The sequence below is a fragment of the Hyla sarda genome, chromosome 2 (assembly GCF_029499605.1).
Source record: "Hyla sarda isolate aHylSar1 chromosome 2, aHylSar1.hap1, whole genome shotgun sequence".
NCBI classification, from domain to species: domain Eukaryota; kingdom Metazoa; phylum Chordata; class Amphibia; order Anura; family Hylidae; genus Hyla; species Hyla sarda.
The window spans coordinates 341490244-341506410 of record NC_079190.1 but is presented as its reverse complement, the minus strand read 5'-3'; the positions used below and the strand labels follow the sequence as shown (position 1 = coordinate 341506410).

Here is a 16167-nt window from a genome sequence, read left to right as displayed (position 1 = left end):
ACAAAATAGTTTTTCAAAGTATGTTGAAGGTTTATATGGAAATCAATGAAATCCTTTAAACATGAGTATGATAGAGTACATGTTGTCATCAGTTGCGTCGAGATCTAGGCTGAGTTCAACTATTCCAGATGTTAACCCAGCCTTACTAAAGAAAATCTCAACATAAAAAAGTATAAAATATTTGTCATGCCACAACATCTCTTTCCTACAATCATAAAACCGGACTCAGGGCATATGTTACCTGAGTTTTGATACTTTTGTAATAAAAAAACTTTATAGCAGCCTTGTGAGCTTTGGCTCGAAAATACAAAACTTTCTTAAGTTTATTTTATGGTTAACTGTAGATTAAAAAAAGAAGATAGAGCAAGTAACACAGTAGAGAATTGAAACGCATGGTTTAACACTATAATTTAACATAACTTGGTGTTACATACTACACTCTCCACTCTGAAAGAACATCCTTCTATTACTTCTTTTGAAAAAAAGAAGAACACAGTCATCAAAAGCAGATAACCATTGCAAAACTGCAATATTGTCAACTGCTTTCATGCTCAGAAGAAAGCTCTAAATCTCATCATTGTGGATAGTGAGCTTGGACTCTTTCAGCCACATTTCTCCCTTCAAAGACTTTAGAAATGATCCCTGAAAGTACAGCCCTAACAATTAGGAGTTTCAGATTTTTCCCACCTATACGGTTTAATCTTTTAACTGAAGCTGAGATCATTTTCAAAAGTTCCGAGTTTGAGTTGTGAAACAAAAAGGTTGTGTCAAATGTCAGTAAAAACAAAATAGTTTTTCAAAGTATGTTGAAGGTTTATATGGAAATCCTTCAAACATGAGTATGATAGAGTACATGTTGTCATCAGTTGCGTCGAGATCTAGGCTGAGTTCAACTATTCCAGATGTTAACCCAGCCTTACTAAAGAAAATCTCAACATAAAAAAGTATAAAATATTTGTCATGCCACAACATCTCTTTCCTGTAATCATAAAACCGGACTCAGGTTATATGTTACCTGAGTTTTGATACTTTTGTACTAAAAAAAAACTTTATAGCAGCCTCGTGAGCTTTAGCTCAAAAATAAAAAACTTTCTTAAGTTTATTATATGGTTAACTGTAGATTAAAAAAGAAGATAAAGCAAGTAACACTGTAGAGATTTGAAATGCATGGTTTAACACTTTAATTTAACATAACTTGGTGTTACATACTACACTCACCACTCTGAAAGAACTTTCTTCTATTACTTCTTTTGAAAAAAAGAAGAACACAGTCATCAAAAGCAGACAACCATTGCAAAACTGCAATGTTGACAACCGTTTTCATACTCAGAAGAAAGCTCTAAATCTCATCATTGTGAATAGTGAGCTTGGACTCTTTCAGCCACATTTCTCCCTTCAGAGACTTTAGAAATGATCTCTGAAAGTATAGCCCTAACAATTAGGGCTTTCAGATTTTTCCCACCTATACGGTTTAACCTTTTAACTGAAGCCGAGATCCTTTTCAAAAGTTCCGAGTTTGAGTTGTGAAACAAAAAGGTTGTGTCAAATGTCAGTAAAAGCAAAATAGTTTTTCAAAGTATGTTGAAGGTTTATATGGAAATCACTGAAATCCTTTAAACATGAGTATGATAGAGTACATGTTGTCATCAGTTGCGTCGAGATCTAGGCTGACTTCAACTATTCCAGATGTTAACCCAGCCTTACTAAAGAAAATCTCAACATAAAAAAAGTATAAAATATTTGTCATGCCACAACATCTCTTTCCTACAATCATAAAACCGGACTCAGGGCATATGTTACCTGAGTTTTGATACTTTTGTAATGAAAAAAACTTTATAGCAGCCTCGTGAGCTTTGGCTCAAAAATACAAAACTTTCTTAAGTTTATTATATGGTTAACTGTAGATTAAAAAAGAAGATAGAGCAAGTAACACTGTAGAGAATTGAAATGCATGGTTTAACACTTTAATTTAACATAACTTGGTGTTACATACTACACTCACCACTCTGAAAGAACTTTCTTCTATTACTTCTTTTGAAAAAAAGAAGAACACAGTCATCAAAAGCAGACAACCATTGCAAAACTGCAATGTTGTCAACCGCTTTCATGCTCAGAAGAAAGCTCTAAATCTCATCATTGTGGATAGTGAGCTTGGACTCTTTCAGCCACATTTCTCCCTTCAAAGACTTTAAAAATGATCCTTGAAAGTATAGCCCTAACAATTAGGATTTTCAGATTTTTCCCACCTATACGGTTTAACCTTTTAACTGAAGCTGAGATCATTTTCAAAAGTTCCGAGTTTGAGTTGTGAAACAAAAAGGTTGTGTCAAATGTCAGTAAAAACAAAATAGTTTTTCAAAGTATGTTGAAGGTTTATATGGAAATCAATGAAATCCTTTAAACATGAGTATGATAGAGTACATGTTGTCATCAGTTGCGTCGAGATCTAGACTGAGTTCAACTATTCTAGATGTTAACCCAGCCTTACTAAAGAAAATCTCAACATAAAAAAAGTATAAAATATTTGTCATGCCACAACATCTCTTTCCAACAATCCAAAAACCGGACTCAGGGCATATGTTACCTGAGTTTTGATACTTTTGTACTAAAAAAAACTTTATAGCAGCCTCCTGAGCTTTGGCTCCAAAATACAAAACTTTCTTAAGTTTATTATATGGTTAACTGTAGATTAAAAAAAGAAGATAGAGCAAGTAACACAGTAGAGAATTGAAACGCATGGTTTAACACTTTAATTTAACATAACTTGGTGTTACATACTACACTCACCACTCTGAAAGAACTTTCTTCTATTACTTCTTTTGAAAAAAAGAAGAACACAGTCATCAAAAGCAGACAACCATTGCAAAACTGCAATGTTGTCAAACGCTTTCATGCTCAGAAGAAAGCTCTAAATCTCATCAGTGTGGATTGTGAGCTTGGACTCTTTCAACCACATTTCTCCCTTCAAAGACTTTACAAATAATCCTTGAAAGTATAGCCCTAACAATTAGGATTTTCAGATTTTTCCCACCTATACGGTTTAACCTTTTAACTGAAGCTGAGATCATTTTCAAAAGTTCCGAGTTTGAGTTGTGAAACAAAAAGGTTGTGTCAAATGTCAGTAAAAACAAAATAGTTTTTCAAAGTATTTTGAAGGTTTATATGGAAATCCTTCAAACATGAGTATGATAGAGTACATGTTGTCATCAGTTGCATCGAGATCTAGGCTGAGTTCAACTATTCCAGATGTTAACCCAGCCTTACTAAAGAAAATCTCAACATAAAAAAAGAATAAAATATTTGTCATGCCACAACATCTCTTTCCTACAATCATAAAACCGGACTCAGGGCATATGTTACCTGAGTTTTGATACTTTTGTAATGAAAAAAACTTTATAGCAGCCTCGTGAGCTTTGGCTCAAAAATACAAAACTTTCTTAAGTTTATTATATGGTTAACTGTAGATTAAAAAACGAAGATAGAGCAAGTAACACAGTAGAGAATTGAAACGCATGGTTTAACACTTTAATTTAACATAACTTGGTGTTACATACTACGCTCACCACTCTGAAAGAACTTTCTTCTATTACTTCTTTTGAAAAAAAAAGAAGAACACAGTCATCAAAAGCAGACAACCATTGCAAAACTGCAATGTTGTCAACCGCTTTCATGCTCAGAAGAAAGCTCTAAATCTCATCATTGTGGATTGTGAGCTTGGACTCTTTCAGACACATTTCTCCCTTCAAAGACTTTAGAAATGATCCCTGAAAGTATAGCCCTAACAATTAGGATTTTCAGATTTTTCCCACCTATACGGTTTAACCTTTTAACTGAAGCTGAGATCATTTTCAAAAGTTCCGAGTTTGAGTTGTGAAACAAAAAGGTTGTGTCAAATGTCAGTAAAAACAAAATAGTTTTTCAAAGTATGTTGAAGGTTTATATGGAAATCAATGAAATCCTTTAAACATGAGTATGATAGAGTACATGTTGTCATCAGTTGCGTCGAGATCTAGGCTGAGTTCAACTATTCCAGATGTTAACCCAGCCTTACTAAAGAAAATCTCAACATAAAAAAGTCTAAAATATTTGTCATGCCACAACATCTCTTTCCTACAATCATAAAACCGGACTCAGGGCATATGTTACCTGAGTTTTGATACTTTTGTAATAAAAAAACTTTATAGCAGCCTTGTGAGCTTTGGCTCGAAAATACAAAACTTTCTTAAGTTTATTATATGGTTAACTGTAGATTAAAAAAAGAAGATAGAGCAAGTAACACAGTAGAGAATTGAAACGCATGGTTTAACACTATAATTTAACATAACTTGGTGTTACATACTACACTCTCCACTCTGAAAGAACATCCTTCTATTACTTCTTTTGAAAAAAAGAAGAACACAGTCATCAAAAGCAGATAACCATTGCAAAACTGCAATATTGTCAACTGCTTTCATGCTCAGAAGAAAGCTCTAAATCTCATCATTGTGGATAGTGAGCTTGGACTCTTTCAGCCACATTTCTCCCTTCAAAGACTTTAGAAATGATCCCTGAAAGTACAGCCCTAACAATTAGGAGTTTCAGATTTTTCCCACCTATACGGTTTAATCTTTTAACTGAAGCTGAGATCATTTTCAAAAGTTCCGAGTTTGAGTTGTGAAACAAAAAGGTTGTGTCAAATGTCAGTAAAAACAAAATAGTTTTTCAAAGTATGTTGAAGGTTTATATGGAAATCCTTCAAACATGAGTATGATAGAGTACATGTTGTCATCAGTTGCGTCGAGATCTAGGCTGAGTTCAACTATTCCAGATGTTAACCCAGCCTTACTAAAGAAAATCTCAACATAAAAAAGTATAAAATATTTGTCATGCCACAACATCTCTTTCCTGTAATCATAAAACCGGACTCAGGTTATATGTTACCTGAGTTTTGATACTTTTGTACTAAAAAAAAACTTTATAGCAGCCTCGTGAGCTTTAGCTCAAAAATAAAAAACTTTCTTAAGTTTATTATATGGTTAACTGTAGATTAAAAAAGAAGATAAAGCAAGTAACACTGTAGAGATTTGAAATGCATGGTTTAACACTTTAATTTAACATAACTTGGTGTTACATACTACACTCACCACTCTGAAAGAACTTTCTTCTATTACTTCTTTTGAAAAAAAGAAGAACACAGTCATCAAAAGCAGACAACCATTGCAAAACTGCAATGTTGACAACCGTTTTCATACTCAGAAGAAAGCTCTAAATCTCATCATTGTGGATAGTGAGCTTGGACTCTTTCAGCCACATTTCTCCCTTCAGAGACTTTAGAAATGATCTCTGAAAGTATAGCCCTAACAATTAGGACTTTCAGATTTTTCCCACCTATACGGTTTAACCTTTTAACTGAAGCCGAGATCCTTTTCAAAAGTTCCGAGTTTGAGTTGTGAAACAAAAAGGTTGTGTCAAATGTCAGTAAAAGCAAAATAGTTTTTCAAAGTATGTTGAAGGTTTATATGGAAATCACTGAAATCCTTTAAACATGAGTATGATAGAGTACATGTTGTCATCAGTTGCGTCGAGATCTAGGCTGACCAACTATTCCAGATGTTAACCCAGCCTTACTAAAGAAAATCTCAACATAAAAAAGTATAAAATATTTGTCATGCCACAACATCTCTTTCCTACAATCATAAAACCGGACTCAGGGCATATGTTACCTGAGTTTTGATACTTTTGTAATGAAAAAAACTTTATAGCAGCCTCGTGAGCTTTGGCTCAAAAATACAAAACTTTCTTAAGTTTATTATATGGTTAACTGTAGATTAAAAAAGAAGATAGAGCAAGTAACACTGTAGAGAATTGAAATGCATGGTTTAACACTTTAATTTAACATAACTTGGTGTTACATACTACACTCACCACTCTGAAAGAACTTTCTTCTATTACTTCTTTTGAAACAAAGAAGAACACAGTCATCAAAAGCAGACAACCATTGCAAAACTGCAATGTTGTCAACCGCTTTCATGCTCAGAAGAAAGCTCTAAATCTCATCATTGTGGATAGTGAGCTTGGACTCTTTCAGCCACATTTCTCCCTTCAAAGACTTTACAAATGATCCCTGAAAGTATAGACCTAACAATTAGGATTTTCAGATTTTTCCCACCTATACGGTTTAACCTTTTAACTGAAGCTGAGATCATTTTCAAAAGTTCCGAGTTTGAGTTGTGAAACAAAAAAGTTGTGTCAAATGTCAGTAAAAACAAAATAGTTTTTCAAAGTATGTTGAAGGTTTATATGGAAATCCTTTAAACATGAGTATGATAGAGTACATGTTGTCATCAGTTGCGTCGAGATCTAGGCTGAGTTCAACTATTCCAGATTTTAACCCAGCCTTACTAAAGAAAATCTCAACATAAAAAAAGTATAAAATATTTGTCATGCCACAACATCTCTTTCCAACAATCCAAAAACCGGACTCAGGGCATATGTTACCTGAGTTTTGATACTTTTGTACTAAAAAAAACTTTATAGCAGCCTCCTGAGCTTTGGCTCCAAAATACAAAACTTTCTTAAGTTTATTATATGGTTAACTGTAGATTAAAAAAAGAAGATAGAGCATGTAACACAGTAGAGAATTGAAACGCATGGTTTAACACTTTAATTTAACATAACTTGGTGTTACATACTACACTCACCACTCTGAAAGAACTTTCTTCTATTACTTCTTTTGAAAAAAAGAAGAACACAGTCATCAAAAGCAGACAACCATTGCAAAACTGCAATGTTGTCAAACGCTTTCATGCTCAGAAGAAAGCTCTAAATCTCATCATTGTGGATTGTGAGCTTGGACTCTTTCAACCACATTTCTCCCTTCAAAGACTTTACAAATGATCCTTGAAAGTATAGCCCTAACAATTAGGATTTTCAGATTTTTCCCACCTATACGGTTTAACCTTTTAACTGAAGCTGAGATCATTTTCAAAAGTTCCGAGTTTGAGTTGTGAAACAAAAAGGTTGTGTCAAATGTCAGTAAAAACAAAATAGTTTTTCAAAGTATGTTGAAGGTTTATATGGAAATCCTTCAAACATGAGTATGATAGAGTACATGTTGTCATCAGTTGCGTCGAGATCTAGGCTGAGTTCAACTATTCCAGATGTTAACCCAGCCTTACTAAAGAAAATCTCAACATAAAAAAGTATAAAATATTTGTCATGCCACAACATCTCTTTCCTACAATCATAAAACCGGACTCAGGGCATATGTTACCTGAGTTTTGATACTTTTGTAATGAAAAAAACTTTATAGCAGCCTCGTGAGCTTTGGCTCGAAAATACAAAACTTTCTTAAGTTTATTATATGGTTAACTGTAGATTAAAAAAAGAAGATAGAGCAAGTAACACAGTAGAGAATTGAAACGCATGGTTTAACACTATAATTTAACATAACTTGGTGTTACATACTACACTCTCCACTCTGAAAGAACATCCTTCTATTACTTCTTTTGAAAAAAATAAGAACACAGTCATCAAAAGCAGACAACCATTGCAAAACTGCAATGTTGTCAACCGCTTTCATGCTCAGAAGAAAGCTCTAAATCTCATTATTGTGAATAGTGAGCTTGGACTCTTTCAGCCAAATTTCTCCCTTCAAATACTTTAGAAATGATCTCTGAAAGTATAGCCCTAACAATTAGAATTTTCAGATTTTTCCCACCTATACGGTTTAACCTTTTAACTGAAGCCGAGATCATTTTCAAAAGTTCCGAGTTTGAGTTGTGAAACAAAAAGGTTGTGTCAAATGTCAGTAAAAACAAAATAGTTTTTCAAAGTATGTGAAGGTTTATATGGAAATCCTTTAAACATGAGTATGATAGAGTACATGTTGTCATCAGTTGCGTCGAGATCTAGGCTGAGTTCAACTATTCCAGATGTTAACCCAGCCTTACTAAAGAAAATCTCAACATAAAAAAGTATAAAATATTTGTCATGCCACAACATCTCTTTCCTACAATCATAAAACCGGACTCAGGGCATATGTTACCTGAGTTTTGATGCTTTTGTACTAAAAAAAACTTAATAGCAGCCTCATGAGCTTTAGCTCAAAAATACTAAACTTTCTTAAGTTTATTATATGGTTAACTGTAGATTAAAAAAGAAGATAAAGCAAGTAACACTGTAGAGAATTGAAAAGCATGGTTTAACACTTTAATTTAACATAACTTGGTGTTACATACTACACTCACCACTCTGAAAGAACTTTCTTCTATTACTTCTTTTGAAAAAAAGAAGAACACAGTCATCAAAAGCAGATAACCATTGCAAAACTGCAATGTTGTCAACCGCTTTCATGCTCAGAAGAAAGCTCTAAATCTCATTATTGTGAATAGTGAGCTTGGACTCTTTCAGCCAAATTTCTCCCTTCAAATACTTTAGAAATGATCTCTGAAAGTATAGCCCTAACAATTAGAATTTTCAGATTTTTCCCACCTATACGGTTTAACCTTTTAACTGAAGCCGAGATCCTTTTCAAAAGTTCCGAGTTTGAGTTGTGAAACAAAAAGGTTGTGTCAAATGTCAGTAAAAACGAAATAGTTTTTCAAAGTATGTTGAAGGTTTATATGGAAATCCTTCAATCATGAGTATGATAGAGTACATGTTGTCATCAGTTGCGTCGAGATCTAGGCTGAGTTCAACTATTCCAGATGTTAACTAGTGTTGAGCGGCATAGGCCATATTCGAATTCGTGAATATTCGCGAATATATGGACGAATATTCGTCATATATTCGCGAATATTCGCATATTCGTTATATTCTCGTTTTAATTTCGCATACGTGAAGATTCGCGTATGCGAAAATTAACATATATGAAAATTCGCATATACAAAATTAGCACACGCGAAAATTCGCGTAAGCGAAAATTAGCATATTCGAATTTTCGCATATTCGAATTTTCGCACGCCAGTCTCACACAGTAGTATTACAGCCTTCTTTACACCACACAAGCTGGAAGCAGAGAGGGGTGATCACTGTGATGTGTACTGTGAAGAAAAAAAAAAAAAAAAAAAAACGAATATTCGTAATAACGAATATATAGCGCTATATTCGCGAAATTCGCGAATTCGCGAATATGCGATATTCGCGAATAATATTCGAATTGCGAATATTCGCGAGGAACACTAATGTTAACCCAGCCTTACTAAAGAAAATCTCAACATAAAAAAAAGTATAAAATATTTGTCATGCCACAACATCTCTTTCCTACAATCATAAAACCGGACTCAGGGCATATGTTACCTGAGTTTTGATACTTTTGTAATGAAAAAAACTTTATAGCAGCCTCGTGAGCTTTGGCTCAAAAATACAAAACTTTCTTAAGTTTATTATATGGTTAACTGTAGATTAAAAAAGAAGATAGAGCAAGTAACACTGTAGAGAATTGAAATGCATGGTTTAACACTTTAATTTAACATAACTTGGTGTTACATACTACACTCACCACTCTGAAAGAACTTTCTTCTATTACTTCTTTTGAAAAAAATAAGAACACAGTCATCTAAAGCAGACAACCATTGCAAAAATGCAATGTTGTCAACCGCTTTCATGCTCAGAAGAAAGCTCTAAATCTCATCATTGTGGATAGTGAGCTTGGACTCTTTCAGCCACATTTCTCCCTTCAAAGACTTTAGAAATGATCCCTGAAAGTATAGCCCTAACAATTAGGATTTTCAGATTTTTCACACCTATACGGTTTAACCTTTTAACTGAAGCTGAGATCATTTTCAAAAGTTCCGAGTTTGAGTTGTGAAACAAAAAGGTTGTGTCAAATGTCAGTAAAAACAAAATAGTTTTTCAAAGTATGTTGAAGGTTTATATGGAAATCCTTCAAACATGAGTATGATAGAGTACATGTTGTCATCAGTTGCGTCGAGATCTAGGCTGAGTTCAACTATTCCAGATGTTAAGCCAGCCTTACTAAAGAAAATCTCAACATAAAAAAGTATAAAATATTTGTCATGCCACAACATCTCTTTCCTACAATCATAAAACCGGACTCAGGTTATATGTTACCTGAGTTTTGATACTTTTGTACTAAAAAAAAACTTTATAGCAGCCTCGTGAGCTTTAGCTCAAAAATAAAAAACTTTCTTAAGTTTATTATATGGTTAACTGTAGATTAAAAAAGAAGATAAAGCAAGTAACACTGTAGAGATTTGAAATGCATGGTTTAACACTTTAATTTAACATAACTTGGTGTTACATACTACACTCACCACTCTGAAAGAACTTTCTTCTATTACTTCTTTTGAAAAAAAGAAGAACACAGTCATCAAAAGCAGACAACCATTGCAAAACTGCAATGTTGACAACCGTTTTCATACTCAGAAGAAAGCTCTAAATCTCATCATTGTGGATAGTGAGCTTGGACTCTTTCAGCCACATTTCTCCCTTCAGAGACTTTAGAAATGATCTCTGAAAGTATAGCCCTAACAATTAGGACTTTCAGATTTTTCCCACCTATACGGTTTAACCTTTTAACTGAAGCCGAGATCCTTTTCAAAAGTTCCGAGTTTGAGTTGTGAAACAAAAAGGTTGTGTCAAATGTCAGTAAAAGCAAAATAGTTTTTCAAAGTATGTTGAAGGTTTATATGGAAATCACTGAAATCCTTTAAACATGAGTATGATAGAGTACATGTTGTCATCAGTTGCGTCGAGATCTAGGCTGACTTCAACTATTCCAGATGTTAACCCAGCCTTACTAAAGAAAATCTCAACATAAAAAAAGTATAAAATATTTGTCATGCCACAACATCTCTTTCCTACAATCATAAAACCGGACTCAGGGCATATGTAACCTGAGTTTTGATACTTTTGTAATGAAAAAAACTTTATAGCAGCCTCGTGAGCTTTGGCTCAAAAATACAAAACTTTCTTAAGTTTATTATATGGTTAACTGTAGATTAAAAAAGAAGATAAAGCAAGTAACACTGTAGAGAATTGAAATGCATGGTTTAACACTTTAATTTAACATAACTTGGTGTTACATACTACACTCACCACTCTGAAAGAACTTTCTTCTATTACTTCTTTTGAAAAAAAGAAGAACACAGTCATCAAAAGCAGACAACCATTGCAAAACTGCAATGTTGTCAACCGCTTTCATGCTCAGAAGAAAGCTCTAAATCTCATCATTGTGGATAGTGAGCTTGGACTCTTTCAGCCACATTTCTCCCTTCAAAGACTTTACAAATGATTCTTGAAAGTATAGCCCTAACAATTAGGATTTTCAGATTTTTCCCACCTATACGGTTTAACCTTTTAACTGAAGCTGAGATCATTTTCAAAAGTTCCGAGTTTGAGTTGTGAAACAAAAAGGTTGTGTCAAATGTCAGTAAAAACAAAATAGTTTTTCAAAGTATGTTGAAGGTTTATATGGAAATAAATGAAATCCTTTAAACATGAGTATGATAGAGTACATGTTGTCATCAGTTGCGTCGAGATCTAGACTGAGTTCAACTATTCTAGATGTTAACCCAGCCTTACTAAAGGAAATCTCAACATAAAAAAAGTATAAAATATTTGTCATGCCACAACATCTCTTTCCAACAATCCAAAAACCGGACTCAGGGCATATGTTACCTGAGTTTGGATACTTTTGTACTAAAAAAAACTTTATAGCAGCCTCCTGAGCTTTGGCTCCAAAATACAAAACTTTCTTAAGTTTATTATATGGTTAACTGTAGATTAAAAAAAGAAGATAGAGCAAGTAACACAGTAGAGAATTGAAACGCATGGTTTAACACTTTAATTTAACATAACTTGGTGTTACATACTACACTCACCACTCTGAAAGAACTTTCTTCTATTACTTCTTTTGAAAAAAAGAAGAACACAGTCATCAAAAGCAGACAACCATTGCAAAACTGCAATGTTGTCAAACGCTTTCATGCTCAGAAGAAAGCTCTAAATCTCATCATTGTGGATTGTGAGCTTGGACTCTTTCAACCACATTTCTCCCTTCAAAGACTTTACAAATGATCCTTGAAAGTATAGCCCTAACAATTAGGATTTTCAGATTTTTCCCACCTATACGGTTTAACCTTTTAACTGAAGCTGAGATCATTTTCAAAAGATCCGAGTTTGAGTTGTGAAACAAAAAGGTTGTGTCAAATGTCAGTAAAAACAAAATAGTTTTTCAAAGTATGTTGAAGGTTTATATGGAAATCAATGAAATCCTTTAAACATGAGTATGATAGAGTACATGTTGTCATCAGTTGCGTCGAGATCTAGGCTGAGTTCAACTATTCCAGATGTTAACCCAGCCTTACTAAAGAAAATCTCAACATAAAAAAGTCTAAAATATTTGTCATGCCACAACATCTCTTTCCTACAATCATAAAACCGGACTCAGGGCATATGTTACCTGAGTTTTGATACTTTTGTAATAAAAAAACTTTATAGCAGCCTTGTGAGCTTTGGCTCGAAAATACAAAACTTTCTTAAGTTTATTATATGGTTAACTGTAGATTAAAAAAAGAAGATAGAGCAAGTAACACAGTAGAGAATTGAAACGCATGGTTTAACACTATAATTTAACATAACTTGGTGTTACATACTACACTCTCCACTCTGAAAGAACATCCTTCTATTACTTCTTTTGAAAAAAAGAAGAACACAGTCATCAAAAGCAGATAACCATTGCAAAACTGCAATATTGTCAACTGCTTTTATGCTCAGAAGAAAGCTCTAAATCTCATCATTGTGGATAGTGAGCTTGGACTCTTTCAGCCACATTTCTCCCTTCAAAGACTTTAGAAATGATCCCTGAAAGTACAGCCCTAACAATTAGGAGTTTCAGATTTTTCCCACCTATACGGTTTAACCTTTTAACTGAAGCTGAGATCATTTTCAAAAGTTCCGAGTTTGAGTTGTGAAACAAAAAGGTTGTGTCAAATGTCAGTAAAAACAAAATAGTTTTTCAAAGTATGTGAAGGTTTATATGGAAATCCTTTAAACATGAGTATGATAGAGTACATGTTGTCATCAGTTGCGTCGAGATCTAGGCTGAGTTCAACTATTCCAGATGTTAACCCAGCCTTACTAAAGAAAATCTCAACATAAAAAAGTATAAAATATTTGTCATGCCACAACATCTCTTTCCTACAATCCAAAAACCGGACTCAGGGCATATGTTACCTGAGTTTTGATACTTTTGTACTAAAAAAAAACTTTATAGCAGCCTCCTGAGCTTTGGCTCCAAAATACAAAACTTTCTTAAGTTTATTATATGGTTAACTGTAGATTAAAAAAAGAAGATAGAGCAAGTAACACAGTAGAGAATTGAAACGCATGGTTTAACACTTTAATTTAACATAACTTGGTGTTACATACTACACTCACCACTCTGAAAGAACTTTCTTCTATTACTTCTTTTGAAAAAATGAACACAGTCATCAAAAGCAGACAACCATTGCAAAACTGCAATGTTGTCAACTGTTTTCATGCTCAGAAGAAAGCTCTAAATCTCATCATTGTGGATAGTGAGCTTGGACTCTTTCAGCCACATTTCTCCCTTCAAAGACTTTAGAAATGATCCCTAAAAGTTTAGCCCTAACAATTAGGATTTTCAGATTTTTCCCACCTATACGGTTTAACCTTTTAACTAAAGCTGAGATCATTTTCAAAAGTTCCGAGTTTGAGTTGTGAAACAAAAAGGTTGTGTCAAATGTCAGTAAAAACAAAATAGTTTTTCAAAGTATGTTGAAGGTTTATATGGAAATCAATGAAATCCTTTAAACATGAGTATGATAGAGTACATGTTGTCATCAGTTGAGTCGAGATCTAGGCTGAGTTCAACTATTCCAGATGTTAACCCAGCCTTACTAAAGAAAATCTCAACATAAAAAAAGTATAAAATATTTGTCATGCCACAACATCTCTTTCCTACAATCATAAAACCGGACTCAGGGCATATGTTACCTGAGTTTTGATACTTTTGTACTAAAAAAATTTATAGCAGCCTCGTGAGCTTTAGCTCAAAAATACAAAATTTCCTTAAGTTTATTATATGGTTAACTGTAGATTAAAAAAGAAGATAAAGCAAGTAACACTGTAGAGAATTGAAATGCATGGTTTAACACTTTAATTTAACATAACTTGGTGTTACATACTACACTCACCACTCTGAAAGAACTTTCTTCTATTACTTCTTTTGAAAAAAAGAAGAACACAGTCATCAAAAGCAGACAACCATTGCAAAACTGCAATGTTGTCAACCGCTTTCATGCTCAGAAGAAAGCTCTAAATCTCATCATTGTGGATCATGAGCTTGGACTCTTTCAGACACATTTCTCCCTTCAAAGACTTTAGAAATGATCCCTGAAAATATAGCCCTAACATTTAGGATTTTCAGATTTTTCCCACCTATACGGTTTAACCTTTTAACTGAAGCTGAGATCATTTTCAAAAGTTCCGAGTTTGAGTTGTGAAACAAAAAGGTTGTGTCAAATGTCAGTAAAAACAAAATAGTTTTTCAAAGTATGTTGAAGGTTTATATGGAAATCAATGAATTCCTTTAAACATGAGTATGATAGAGTACATGTTGTCATCAGTTGCGTCGAGATCTAGGCTGAGTTCAACTATTCCAGATGTTAAGCCAGCCTTACTAAAGAAAATCTCAACATAAAAAAAGTATAAAATATTTGTCATGCCACAACATCTCTTTCCTACAATCCAAAAACCGGACTCAGGGCATATGTTACCTGAGTTTTGATACTTTTGTACTAAAAAAAAACTTTATAGCAGCCTCCTGAGCTTTGGCTCCAAAATACAAAACTTTCTTAAGTTTATTATATGGTTAACTGTAGATTAAAAAAGAAGATAAAGCAAGTAACACTGTAGAGAATTGAAATGCATGGTTTAACACTTTAATTTAACATAACTTGGGGTTACATACTACACTCACCACTCTGAAAGAACTTTCTTCTATTACTTCTTTTGAAAAAAAGAAGAACACAGTCATCAAAAGCAGACAACCATTGCAAAACTGCAATGTTGTCAACCGCTTTCATGCTCAGAAGAAAGCTCTAAATCTCATCATTGTGGATCATGAGCTTGGACTCTTTCAGACACATTTCTCCCTTCAAAGACTTTAGAAATGATCCCTGAAAATATAGCCCTAACAATTAGGATTTTCAGATTTTTCCCACCTATACGGTTTAACCTTTTAACTGAAGCTGAGATCATTTTCAAAAGTTCCTAGTTTGAGTTGTGAAACAAAAAGGTTGTGTCAAATGTCAGTAAAAACAAAATAGTTTTTCAAAGTATGTTGAAGGTTTATATGGAAATCAATGAATTCCTTTAAACATGAGTATGATAGAGTACATGTTGTCATCAGTTGCGTCGAGATCTAGGCTGAGTTCAACTATTCCAGATTTTAACGCAGCCTTACTAAAGAAAATCTCAACATAAAAAAAGTAGAAAATATTTGTCATGCCACAACATCTCTTTCCTACAATCATAAAACCGGACTCAGGGCATATGTTACCTGAGTTTTGATACTTTTGTACTAAAAAAAAACTTTATAGCAGCCTCCTGAGTTTTGGCTCCAAAATACAAAACTTTCTTAAGTTTATTATATGGTTAACTGTAGATTAAAAAAAGAAGATAGAGCAAGTAACACAGTAGAGAATTGAAACGCATGGTTTAACACTTTAATTTAACATAACTTGGTGTAACATACTACACTCACCACTCTGAAAGAACTTTCTTCTATTACTTCTTTTGAAAAAATGAACACAGTCATCAAAAGCAGACAACCATTGCAAAACTGCAATGTTGTCAACTGTTTTCATGCTCAGAAGAAAGCTCTAAATCTCATCATTGTGGATAGTGAGCTTGGACTCTTTCAGCCACATTTCTCCCTTCAAAGACTTTAGAAATGATCCCTAAAAGTTTAGCCCTAACAATTAGGATTTTCAGATTTTTCCCACCTATACGGTTTAACCTTTTAACTAAAGCTGAGATCATTTTCAAAAGTTCCGAGTTTGAGTTGTGAAACAAAAAGGTTGTGTCAAATGTCAGTAAAAACAAAATAGTTTTTCAAAGTATGTTGAAGGTTTATATGGAAATCAATGAAATCCTTTAAACATGAGTATGATAGAGTACATGTTGTCATCAGTTGCG

At 33.6% G+C, this 16167-nt stretch overlaps 20 non-coding genes across 20 annotated transcripts; all 20 read right to left on the bottom strand.

Annotated features, from left to right (window-relative positions):
- Positions 1-441: 441 nt before the first annotated feature.
- LOC130359062 (small nucleolar RNA U3) lies at positions 442-658 on the bottom strand. The gene has a single exon (XR_008889837.1). It is a non-coding gene; the product is annotated as a small nucleolar RNA U3 (small nucleolar RNA).
- Positions 659-1216: 558 nt separating this feature from the next.
- On the bottom strand, positions 1217-1433 carry LOC130359232 (small nucleolar RNA U3). Its single transcript, XR_008889987.1, has one exon. It is a non-coding gene; the product is annotated as a small nucleolar RNA U3 (small nucleolar RNA).
- A 567-nt stretch (positions 1434-2000) lies between these two features.
- LOC130358946 (small nucleolar RNA U3) lies at positions 2001-2217 on the bottom strand. The gene has a single exon (XR_008889734.1). It is a non-coding gene; the product is annotated as a small nucleolar RNA U3 (small nucleolar RNA).
- A 568-nt stretch (positions 2218-2785) lies between these two features.
- Positions 2786-3002, bottom strand: LOC130359352 (small nucleolar RNA U3). The gene has a single exon (XR_008890095.1). It is a non-coding gene; the product is annotated as a small nucleolar RNA U3 (small nucleolar RNA).
- Positions 3003-3561: 559 nt separating this feature from the next.
- Positions 3562-3780, bottom strand: LOC130360121 (small nucleolar RNA U3). Its single transcript, XR_008890600.1, has one exon. It is a non-coding gene; the product is annotated as a small nucleolar RNA U3 (small nucleolar RNA).
- Positions 3781-4346: 566 nt separating this feature from the next.
- On the bottom strand, positions 4347-4563 carry LOC130359061 (small nucleolar RNA U3). Its single transcript, XR_008889836.1, has one exon. It is a non-coding gene; the product is annotated as a small nucleolar RNA U3 (small nucleolar RNA).
- A 558-nt stretch (positions 4564-5121) lies between these two features.
- LOC130358968 (small nucleolar RNA U3) lies at positions 5122-5338 on the bottom strand. The gene has a single exon (XR_008889753.1). It is a non-coding gene; the product is annotated as a small nucleolar RNA U3 (small nucleolar RNA).
- A 564-nt stretch (positions 5339-5902) lies between these two features.
- LOC130359140 (small nucleolar RNA U3) lies at positions 5903-6119 on the bottom strand. Its single transcript, XR_008889907.1, has one exon. It is a non-coding gene; the product is annotated as a small nucleolar RNA U3 (small nucleolar RNA).
- A 559-nt stretch (positions 6120-6678) lies between these two features.
- LOC130359282 (small nucleolar RNA U3) lies at positions 6679-6895 on the bottom strand. The gene has a single exon (XR_008890033.1). It is a non-coding gene; the product is annotated as a small nucleolar RNA U3 (small nucleolar RNA).
- A 558-nt stretch (positions 6896-7453) lies between these two features.
- Positions 7454-7670, bottom strand: LOC130359305 (small nucleolar RNA U3). The gene has a single exon (XR_008890054.1). It is a non-coding gene; the product is annotated as a small nucleolar RNA U3 (small nucleolar RNA).
- A 556-nt stretch (positions 7671-8226) lies between these two features.
- Positions 8227-8443, bottom strand: LOC130359251 (small nucleolar RNA U3). The gene has a single exon (XR_008890005.1). It is a non-coding gene; the product is annotated as a small nucleolar RNA U3 (small nucleolar RNA).
- Positions 8444-9479: 1036 nt separating this feature from the next.
- On the bottom strand, positions 9480-9696 carry LOC130358952 (small nucleolar RNA U3). Its single transcript, XR_008889739.1, has one exon. It is a non-coding gene; the product is annotated as a small nucleolar RNA U3 (small nucleolar RNA).
- Positions 9697-10254: 558 nt separating this feature from the next.
- Positions 10255-10471, bottom strand: LOC130358967 (small nucleolar RNA U3). Its single transcript, XR_008889752.1, has one exon. It is a non-coding gene; the product is annotated as a small nucleolar RNA U3 (small nucleolar RNA).
- A 567-nt stretch (positions 10472-11038) lies between these two features.
- LOC130359200 (small nucleolar RNA U3) lies at positions 11039-11255 on the bottom strand. The gene has a single exon (XR_008889961.1). It is a non-coding gene; the product is annotated as a small nucleolar RNA U3 (small nucleolar RNA).
- Positions 11256-11823: 568 nt separating this feature from the next.
- On the bottom strand, positions 11824-12040 carry LOC130359281 (small nucleolar RNA U3). Its single transcript, XR_008890032.1, has one exon. It is a non-coding gene; the product is annotated as a small nucleolar RNA U3 (small nucleolar RNA).
- Positions 12041-12606: 566 nt separating this feature from the next.
- Positions 12607-12823, bottom strand: LOC130359236 (small nucleolar RNA U3). Its single transcript, XR_008889991.1, has one exon. It is a non-coding gene; the product is annotated as a small nucleolar RNA U3 (small nucleolar RNA).
- A 558-nt stretch (positions 12824-13381) lies between these two features.
- On the bottom strand, positions 13382-13595 carry LOC130359176 (small nucleolar RNA U3). The gene has a single exon (XR_008889939.1). It is a non-coding gene; the product is annotated as a small nucleolar RNA U3 (small nucleolar RNA).
- Positions 13596-14160: 565 nt separating this feature from the next.
- LOC130359137 (small nucleolar RNA U3) lies at positions 14161-14377 on the bottom strand. The gene has a single exon (XR_008889904.1). It is a non-coding gene; the product is annotated as a small nucleolar RNA U3 (small nucleolar RNA).
- Positions 14378-14945: 568 nt separating this feature from the next.
- Positions 14946-15162, bottom strand: LOC130359136 (small nucleolar RNA U3). Its single transcript, XR_008889903.1, has one exon. It is a non-coding gene; the product is annotated as a small nucleolar RNA U3 (small nucleolar RNA).
- A 569-nt stretch (positions 15163-15731) lies between these two features.
- Positions 15732-15945, bottom strand: LOC130359175 (small nucleolar RNA U3). Its single transcript, XR_008889938.1, has one exon. It is a non-coding gene; the product is annotated as a small nucleolar RNA U3 (small nucleolar RNA).
- Between the last annotated feature and the right edge of the window lie 222 nt (positions 15946-16167).